Source organism: Bos javanicus, chromosome 5 (assembly GCF_032452875.1).
Source record: "Bos javanicus breed banteng chromosome 5, ARS-OSU_banteng_1.0, whole genome shotgun sequence".
Taxonomy (NCBI): Eukaryota; Metazoa; Chordata; class Mammalia; order Artiodactyla; family Bovidae; genus Bos; species Bos javanicus.
The window spans coordinates 48,637,173-48,647,288 of record NC_083872.1 but is presented as its reverse complement, the minus strand read 5'-3'; the positions used below and the strand labels follow the sequence as shown (position 1 = coordinate 48,647,288).

The window sequence follows — 10,116 nt, the reverse complement described above, 5'->3', positions numbered from 1 at the left end:
TTCAGACTTCAGTTGTGGCCCACGCAGGGCTTTGTTGCCCTGCGGCATCTGGGATCTTCCCGGACCAGGGATCAAACCCATCTTCCCTGCACCGGCAGGCGGATTCCCAACCACTGGACCACTAGGAATGTCCCGAACTGGGGCATTTTTGAAAGGGCCACTATTTATAGTTACACTGGAGCGCTAAGAGTGAACTGGGACCGCTTTGGACACACCTTGGGATGCATAGTCCCCCATCTACAGCACAGAGTCAGGACTTGAACAGGTCTGTGTAGCTCATACTCTCTTGATATTAATTAGGATAATCTGTGGCCAGCTCAGCCAACTGCCATGAGTGCTTTATTCCACATCCATTCAGTTTTGGTCCTGTTGACACAGCCTGAGAAAGACTAGGTTCACAACCAGAGAATTTTATTCATGAAAAGCCCGAGAACTGCATTCCTGAGTTGCAATTGGCCAGTGCTCCAGGCATGAATGGGGGAAGTTTCATCTTCAATATTTACTAAAAACAGACGCTGAAGTTTGAGAAGCAAATGTAAAGTGCTCATTTCAAAAGCCTCTTTATATACATGTTAAATCAGTTTGTGGGAAAGAGACCACAGAGATTGTTTAAACATTCATAATGATGACACAACTGTTCGAAAATATGCAGTTCCTTGTAGTTATATGTGGAATTAATTGCATATGGAGGAAGTTATCTTTTGAAACTGGATTAAAAGGAAATAGTTCATAACTCAGTGATATCAACATGCACACCATTGTACTCGGGACTAAGCTTTGCCTTGTCTTTCTTATCTCAGCCACTGTCTGAAGAAGTTGTTTTCTTGCTTAAGGCGTCATGACTGAAGTATGTAGCTCTGTGGAGGACAAAAAAAAAAAAAAAACAACTGGGGCCAGATGGAAGAAATGTCACTTTAGCCCAAGTGGTACTACTGGGAGTCTCTTTCTGACCTTGCATTCTGGAGTTCAGCTTACGTGTGTCGGCCCCTTAGTGGAGGATGTAGAGAGCTGGTCCCTCTCTACTTCTCTGCTCCTTCAGAGTAATGCAGCCAGGGTTTGGGAGCAGGATTTCCTCCCTCGCCACACAGCACGTTTCAATATTCATCCTTCAATGAATTACCCACAATTCTTAGCAGTGCATCTAGTTAACCACAAAGCAGTCAGAGAGCTATGTTTAGAGAGAAACAGCTCCTTATCTCTTGCACTCCAAGGGAAATCAGCAGTCATTTCCTAGAGATGGTCTCAGCGTGACTCTGGGGCTCCAGTTCCTCTATGATACAATCAGCACTCAGCCAAAGCTACATAAAGTGGTGGCACTCCCCCGTATGTCTAACTCAGGCACTAATCACACTTTTAGTACATCTGTTGTTTTAAAATTTCCAGTCCCATTAATTCTTCCTTTTTTTTTTCTTTTTTAAGATATGAGGAGTTGAGAATACCCATATTCACTTTGAAGTACCGTCACTTAAATGAAAGATCTGGAAAAAAAAAATCGAGACATGAGGCAATCCTGAAAATATGAATAAAAGAATATAAATATTTCTCCAGCCTCTCTAGTCTTCATTAAAATACGCAAGAGGAAGAAACCGGTTTGCCCTTCTATATTTAATTTGGACTCTGACCTCTTTGAAAACTTCAGCAATATGATTAATTTTAGCTTATCTTATGGAATGTCTCTCCACCTATAAATAAGTCTATTCATCTTCAGAAGAGCATAAATATTCCTCCTGTTTTACAGTTATTTTTAAATATTTCTTACATATAATTGTAATGGGATCTATTTCCAGGACAATAGCTAAGTATCAGTTACATTTCCATTATGCTCTATTAGTTTCATGGTTGGAAAACTTAAGCAAAAATAAGCTTCTCTGGATGAATATGAATCCAGCATTAACCAGAGTAACATGAATAATTCAAAGAGCTCCTGACATTCGATCTAACAAAACCAAAAAGAATAAGAAAAGAGAAGAGAAGGAGGCAAAGAAGAAGGAAAAAAACAGGAGGAGCATAAGGAGCGCTTGGGAGTTTTTAATTTTAGGTAGAGGTATAAAAAAATTACATTTTTTATATTATCCAACATAATGTTAGAAAATCAGAAGACCCTTCTCTATACTTTATTAGTGTCTGATTTTCCACTTTTCTGTCTCCCAGAGTCTGCAGGCTCAAGCTAGGTCCATGTAGCCACATAGGAAAGCACTTTGCCTAAAAGAACATACTAAACCCAGCAATGCATTATTTTATACCTTGAGACTGAGGACGTTAAAAATTATTTCCAGGGTGATATTATCTTCAAATAATTAATAGTATTTATAACAATAACGTATACTTTAAACTGGTGATAAAAGCAACCTGCTCAAGGAGAGATGGCATATTCAGCTATTAAAAATCATATTGCTATGGGAAAGAAGTTAAGTATCTGGTATTTCTAGAGCCACAGTTCATTTCTTATATTTGGATTCAAACCTTTAAAATGAAAACTTACACATGGGACTCATACATGGGAAATGAATGATCAGTTTGTTTGCTTTCTAGATCATTCCCCATTGGAAGGACAAACTTTCCATCAGAAGACAAAGGATACGCTTTTCTCAGAGAAATATCTCCCCATTGATAAATAGAGAGCAAACACCGAACACTTAAGTAGTGTTCCCGCCAGTCATGTGAGCCGTGTCAGCATCAACCAGCTGGTCCTTGTCTGTTTTGCAGTCAAAGAAAATGGGAACTCAGCATGTATCCAAGTTCCCAAGGATAGGAGGATTCGAGCTGCCAGGTGTGCGCATGGGCAGAATGCCCAACCCCAGGTCATCTTACAAAAAGCCTTGCTCAGACATGGCCAGCAAAGGAAAGCAAGCAAAAGGTCACAGTTGCTGTTTCTGCAACATAGTCACTCTCAGCGAGACATCCTCATATTTTGTTTTTTTCCAGTTGTTAACTAAATGTTTAGGGAGCACATTAGAGTCATGAAAGGAGGTTGGAAGGGCAGGCAGCTCAACTGTTGTGATTTCTACCATTCATGAAATCGATACAATTTTTTCAGTAATCAAAGGTGTGTTCCGAAGAACTGAGAATGTGGCAGGCAGGGGTAGGGAATGGGGAATTGCCAAGTAACCGCCACCTTTGACCCATTTGCTTCTATTGATGCCATCTAGGAATAGGGATCATATTTATCAACACACTTTTCAGGCAGAGCTTTCAAGTATTCGCGTGTAACTATTGTGGAGCAAATCTTGGGCAATCCACTTTGCTTCTGTCTAACCTGGAAAGGTGAACTGGAATGAGAGTGATTTTCTGCATAATTTGATCCAATGGATGAATACTCTGGAGTCATGTGATAGGGTCAAGGTTCTTTCAGCTCATGCCTTAGAACCCAGTTACACGGGAGACCATGTTTGAACAATGTCCTTTAAAGAATTCAGTAACTCAACCCCACTGGACATGAGCCAAGACAAGCCTCTCGAATGCCAAATTCCACTCTAGTGGGTCATGTTATTGGATGGCTCAAATGAATTTGGGCCAGGAAAAAAAGGGCCTCCTTTCCCTCAATAGTTAGTTTCTTGTCTGAATTATCCAGATAATGGCTTTACTTTTCAACTTTCCTTTGCCTGCACAGAGTAGAAAGGCAGCTCTACATTTTTGTCATAATAGAATCATTACCTATAATTCTCAGAAATCATCCTCTTGAAAATGGGTAACTTTATATCAAAAACAGCTACCTAATTTGTAATAGTGACTTATTCTTTTATAATTTCTTTTCATTTGTTCACTGTGACTAACTCAACAAATATTTACTGGACAAACAAAAAGACATATTATCCTTGTGTATCATGTCCAATTGTTTGGAAATCTCATTTAGCTGAAAAATCTTTAAAGTGTTATGAAGCACCAGGAAAAGGTGAAAAACTTTTGGAAAAGTTTTCTGCAGAGGCCATGTTTCTTTAAAAACAGAAAGTTCAACTTGTAAGACATGTGTATTCTTTGAAGTCAACATGACATCTTTTGATGAAGAAGATTTCAGGTATTAACATTTAATCCTGACAACATTAGTCCCCCACCCTCCATCCCAGATATACCATATCTCTCTTTGAAGACTGGAGAAGTGGAAACCTTCATATTGTGACTTTTCCCTTACAGGATGGTCATTTCACTCCAATACCAAGTTGTCTTGTATCTACTAAACTCACCAGTTCATCTTGTAAAGCCAGAAAATATAAAATAAGGCTACAGGGGAGTTTTCTTTCCAGTCTCACCTGTCATTTCTGCTCTCCCAATCCTCCTTCCCAAAACTTAACAGCCCATTTGAGAAAGAAAGCAACTCATACTTCAAGGTAACCCATATGTAATGTATCTCTTTTTCTGCTATGGTATTGATCATTGCTGTCTTGGTTCTTACAATAAAACAAGCTACGTTACCCAAGGGTCAGAGAGAGGGAAGTTACATCCTGAGAATGTTAAGATTCAATGTTAGTTTTGAGGACCCTCTTGCAGTCTTTAAATATGGTCTTCAATGACTCGGCAGTTGGGAACTGAGGAACAATAGCGGACAGTCACAGGAACATGACAATAAAGCTAAGAGGCTCACCTGTTATTTGCCTGAGTGTGTTACCTCTCTCATGAGTGACAACTGCGTGACTCCAATTCTTCAGAAGGGGTCAATCAGAGGACAGAAAAGGCTGTGGGGACATTCAAGCATCAGATGAGTGGATGGATTGGGTGATCATAAATTGTATGAATGGACTGGATGACCATAAATTGCATGCATTACAATTAAAATCTTTGCTATTGTTGCAATTTTTATAAGTGTGAGAGAATGTCAAATATAATTTGCATACCAAAAGGTACATAAGTCAAATACATGCAAAATCACCATTTAGGTAAAAAATAGGACATAGCCAGCACCTCAGAAGTCTCTCCATGACCTTTACTGATTACCTAACAATCTGATTTTTATGGTAAACACATCTTTTTCTATAGATCTGTTCCTTAAATACACATCTCTAAGCACTGTGGTTTAAGTTGCCTATTTTCTAAATTTTGTATAAACAGAACTATAGGCTTATGTGTTTTGCTATTTTTATTCAACTTTATGTTTCTGATTGGCCCATGCTGCTAGATGTAATTGTCCTTCATTCATTTTTGTGGCTGGACCCAGATTAAGTTTGACAGGTGAAGATTTAGGCAAGTCCTAAGACTCCATGACTTAGGACTTCACTAGTACCTCAGTGAGACTGTGTCCAGAGTTCTGTTGCAGAGAATAGAATCCTATCTAGGTGGAGATTTACTGCAGATTTTATGCAGCATATAGATCACTTGACGGGCAGACAAAACAGTCTCTAGGGGGACCTTTTAGAAACCTCCCTCCCCTCTCCCCAGCCATACCACAGTACTGGGCACCCAAGCAGCTCCTACCACTCAAAACTTCTCAGCCTCCCACCCTACGTCATCACCGCCTTGACCTTGAAGCCACTGTAATCAGAAATTGTCCTAATTAAGAAGGTCCCATGCTTATAAGGGGGTTCCCTCGTGGCTCAGATGGTAAAGAATATGCCTGCAAGTAGGAGACTCAAGTTTGATCCCTGGAGAAGGGAAGGACTACCCACTCCAGTATTCTTGCCTGCAGAATCCCATGGACAGAGCAGCTTTGTGGGCTACAGTCTGTGGGGTCGCAAAGAGTTTGACATGACTGAATGACTGACACTTACTTACTTATGCTTATAAAGTCATGAATGTTGCGGATCCCAGAACCATTCTATGCCTGATACAAACTTCACCAGCAAAAATTGATAACCCTTTTTTTCCCCTTCATAATACCAATGAAAGGCACCTGTGCTAGTGACTAAACCTCTTCTGGCATTGCCAAGAAAGACCAAACACTTCCACGGCATGCTTGGCAGCAGAAATAGCAAAAGCAACACGAGGACATTGGGTTTGCAGAACTGGAAATACCTGGAACTTCAGCTGAAGTGGGTGGGAAAATGTAGTCTTTCACTTTCCAGCATTGTTATACAGCAACGGCTTTCACTTTGGGGATCAGGACTCATCGTTAGTGAATCATGAAAGCACTGAAAAAAAATAAAATAGAGCAGAATAACATTTTCAGAGGGCATCAACCTAGGGTAATTTCTGTTTTGTGCCATACACACAGATGTATGCATTGCAAAGTAAAATATTTTCTCACTGGGGGTTGAGTTTAAAATAAGTTTGAAAGCCACTACACTGAAAGGGGAATGGAATAGATGTCAAGTGCCAAGCAATCATATGCCCCCAACTCCTGCAACCTAACATGGAGTGATAAATGTGTACAAGAATGGGACACTTTAACAAGTCTTGTTGGCTACTATAATCTAACAATTCACTTTGGAGCATCTTAGTGTCTGGATTACCCTTTCAGCCTGCACCCCTTTTCAAGACATCATCCATGAGTCCCAGAATGATCTTTCTGAACACAAATCTGATTATTTCACTCTATTTTAAAGCATTCAGTAGCTTCCTCTGACTTATAGCAGTGACCTACAAACTTAAGGTGCTTGTTAAAATACAGATTCCCAGATTTTCCTTAGAGATTCTAATTTAAATAACTTGAGGATGGGTTCCAGGAATCTGCACTCATAGTGGGAACCCCTAGTGAATAAAATCTAGACTCCTTGCTGCTGCTGCTAAGTCGATTCAGTCATGTCCAACTCTGTGCGACCTCATAGAGAGCAGCCCACCAGGCTCCACCACCCCTGGGGTTCTCCAGGCAAGAACACTGGAGTAGGTTGCCATTTCCTTCTCCAATGCATGAAAGTGAAAAGTGAAAGTGAAGTCTCTCAGTCGTGTCCGACTCTTAGCGACCCCATGGAGTGCGGCCCACCAGGCTTCTCCGTCCGTGGGATTTTTCAGGCAGGAGTACTGGAGTGGGGTGCCATTGCCTACTCACCTTAAAGGACCAATATGACCTCTCTAGGAAACCGTATTTTATACCTGCCTGCATACTCAGTTGCTCAGTCATCTCTGACTCTTTTGCGACCTCATGGACTGTAACCCACCAGGATCCTCTGTCCATGGGATTTTTCGGGCAACAATACTGGAGTGGATTGTCATTTCCTCTTCCAGGGAATCTTCCCAACCCAGAGATTGAATCAATGTCTCCTGCATTGGCAGGCAGATTCCTTATCACTGAGCCACAAGGGAATAATACTAAGTATTTTTTTGTATTATAATCACACTGAGTTGTAACTATTTGTTGACATTATTTTGCTATGAAAACCAGGAACTTATTAGATATAAGCACTGTGTTTTATGGTTTGGGGCTTTTGTTGTTGTGTATGTCCACAACCTGGCACCATGTAAAAGTACCATCGATACCCACTCAATACAATGAATGGGTGATGTATTGATTGGTACTTGGATGGATAGATTGTTCAATGAAGAGAACTACTTCTCTAAGGTAGGTATGGTTTCCCTTTTGATATCGGTTTTCAACAGAGATTAGAACTGTTACTGCGGGAATATCTGAACTTCTGTCGGGATAGCTGACGCCTTTGGAAAGCCAAATGAATTACATGTTAAGACCAGGTTCTATGGATTCAGCATGAGTCACCCATAGGGGGCAAGGCTGGTGGGTGAAATTTTGATTAAGAATTATATTGGTGCAGTCTCAAAATATTTCCCCACAATATGCTGATCACTTACAAGTGGGAAAATGGTGAATTTTATGTTTCCTGAGAAGATGCTGGGAAAGATTGAAGGCAGGAGGAGAAGGGGATGACAGAGGATGAAATGGTTGGGTGGCATTACCTACTCGGCGGACATGAGTTTGAGCAAGCTCTGGGAGTTGGTGATGGACAGGGAAGCCTGGCGTGTTGTAGTCCATGAGGTGGCAAAGAGTGGGACATGACTGAGTGACTGAACTGAACTGAGAAGTCTCAAGAAAACATAATATCACATCATTTTCCTGCAAAGAAAACATGACCTGATTCTGGACGTGAGACAAACTTAGGTAGAGAAATACATACAGACTGAAAAGATGGAAAGACTAAAAAAAAAAAAAAAAACAAAAAAAACAAACCACTACTCCAGATTGAGTGATATTGGAAATCTATGACAATTAAATGATCTTGGTTTGGCTACTGGACCATAAAAAAACAGATGTTACTGGCACAGTTGGAAAAACTTAAGAGTGTTCTATGAACTGGATGATAGTATTGATTGTTTTGTATTGATAGAATTGTATTGTACTGATATTACTTTCTGAGCTTGGCTGTACTTTGGTTGTGTAGAAGACTGTTTGTTTTGGAAAGATAGAAACTGGGGGAAGTGAGAGTGATGAATCATCAGCTCTGCAGTTACTGCTTAAATGGTTTAAAAAAGAATAATGACAAAATTAGATATGTATGTGTGTGTAAAGAGAGAGGCGGAATAAAGGTGATAAAATATTAATAATTTGGAACTCTGAGTAAAGAGAATGTGGGAGTTCTCTATACATGTCTTGAAATGTTTCTGTATGTTTGAAGTAATTTAAAAATAAACCGTTGACTTCTATTTGTGACCAAGATGGAATAACACGGATCAAATTTACCTTCTTACCTTAAACAACTGCCAAGGCAGCTTGAATTTGGAGGACAAAGTACCTGGTTCAGATGAGAAAGCTGCATACAGACGAACTCTGAAGATGTGCAGAGGGTTCCTTTTGACCATTTAGCAGAGACTGATCGGCTTACGTATATGAGAAAACTGTCCAAGGTTGGAGAAAACATTAACAAAAAAGTATTCAACACTTGGGCTACCCTGGTAGCTTAGCCAATAAAGGATCTGCCTGCAATGCAGGAGACTCTAGTTTGATTCCTGGGTCAGGAAGATCCCCTGAAGAAGGGATAGGCTACCCATTCCAGTATTCTTGGGCTTCCCTGGTGGCTCAGACAGTAAAGAATCTGCCTACAATGCGGCAGACAGGTTCGATTCTTGGGTTGGGAAGATCCCCTGGAGGAGGGCCTGGCAACCCACTCCAGTATTGCTGCCAGGAGAATCCCATGGATAGAGCCTGGCGGGCTACAGTTCATGGGGTCACAAAGAGTCTGACATGATTGAGCAACTAAGCACAGCATTCAGCACTCACAAAGGACCAGCAGTAGTGTCCGTTCCCACCAGGCCGACTGTAAAATGTCAAAATTCATGAGATATTGGGTATAGAGTGTTTAGAAGAGTCTTGCCTCAGTACTAAGGGACACATGACCAAGATCAAATGCAGCGCTAGTCTAGGCTAACAAGTCTTAAAAAGCAAGGCCCAATAGGATCAAAATTTTTCCAAGAAACTCAGCTGCATATGAGAACAAAGCTGAAGAATATTTATAGGTATACAGAAATATGCAGGAGCCAGCAAGGTAAAGTTCACAATGTCTGGCATCCAATAAAAGAATAATAGACTATCCTAAGAAGCAGAAAAATGTAACCTATAATAAGGAGAATAATCAATCAATGAAAACCTACATAGAACTGAAACAGATATTAGAATCAGCAGAAACAGACATGAAAAGAATTATTTTAGCTATATTCTGAAAGCCCCCAAATAGAGATATAGAACATATGAAAAACAATGCAAAAAATCGAATAACTCAAGCTAAAAGCTACAATGTCTGAGATAAAAAAATTCACTGGATAGAATTAATAGTAGATTAGATATTACAGATGAAAAAATTAGTGAATTTGTAAACATAGCAATAGAAGCAATATGAGATGAAATGCAAAATGAAAATGATGAGCTTCAGTAGCTTTGAGACAACTTTTAACATCCTAATATACTGTAACCTGAGTCCCCAAATGAGAGGTTGGTGAGAGAAAAAATATAGTTGAGGAAATGACTGGAAAATTTCAAATTTGATGACATCTGAAAACTACCTATCTGAAAATCCCAATGAACTTCAAGCACAAGAAACATAAAGAAAACACACAATGGGGGAAGGCGTTGTTGTTGTTCAGTCACTCAGTGGTGTCTGACTCTTTGCGACCCCGTGTACTGCAGCCTGCCAGGCTTCCCTGTCCTTCACCATTTCCTGGGGAAAGGAAAGGGTGAGATGAATCGAGAGAGTAGCATTGAAACATATACATTACCATACGTAAAATAGACAACCAGTGGGAATT

The 10,116-nt window shown here is 40.2% G+C and overlaps 1 long non-coding RNA gene across 1 annotated transcript; it reads right to left on the bottom strand.

Moving 5' to 3' along the window:
- Nucleotides 1-390: 390 nt before the first annotated feature.
- On the bottom strand, nucleotides 391-9,498 carry LOC133247591 (uncharacterized). The gene is made up of 3 exons (XR_009736439.1): nucleotides 5,944-9,498; nucleotides 4,580-4,670; nucleotides 391-1,478 (listed from the first exon to the last, which is right to left on the bottom strand). It is a non-coding gene; the product is annotated as an uncharacterized LOC133247591 (long non-coding RNA).
- Nucleotides 9,499-10,116: the final 618 nt, after the last annotated feature.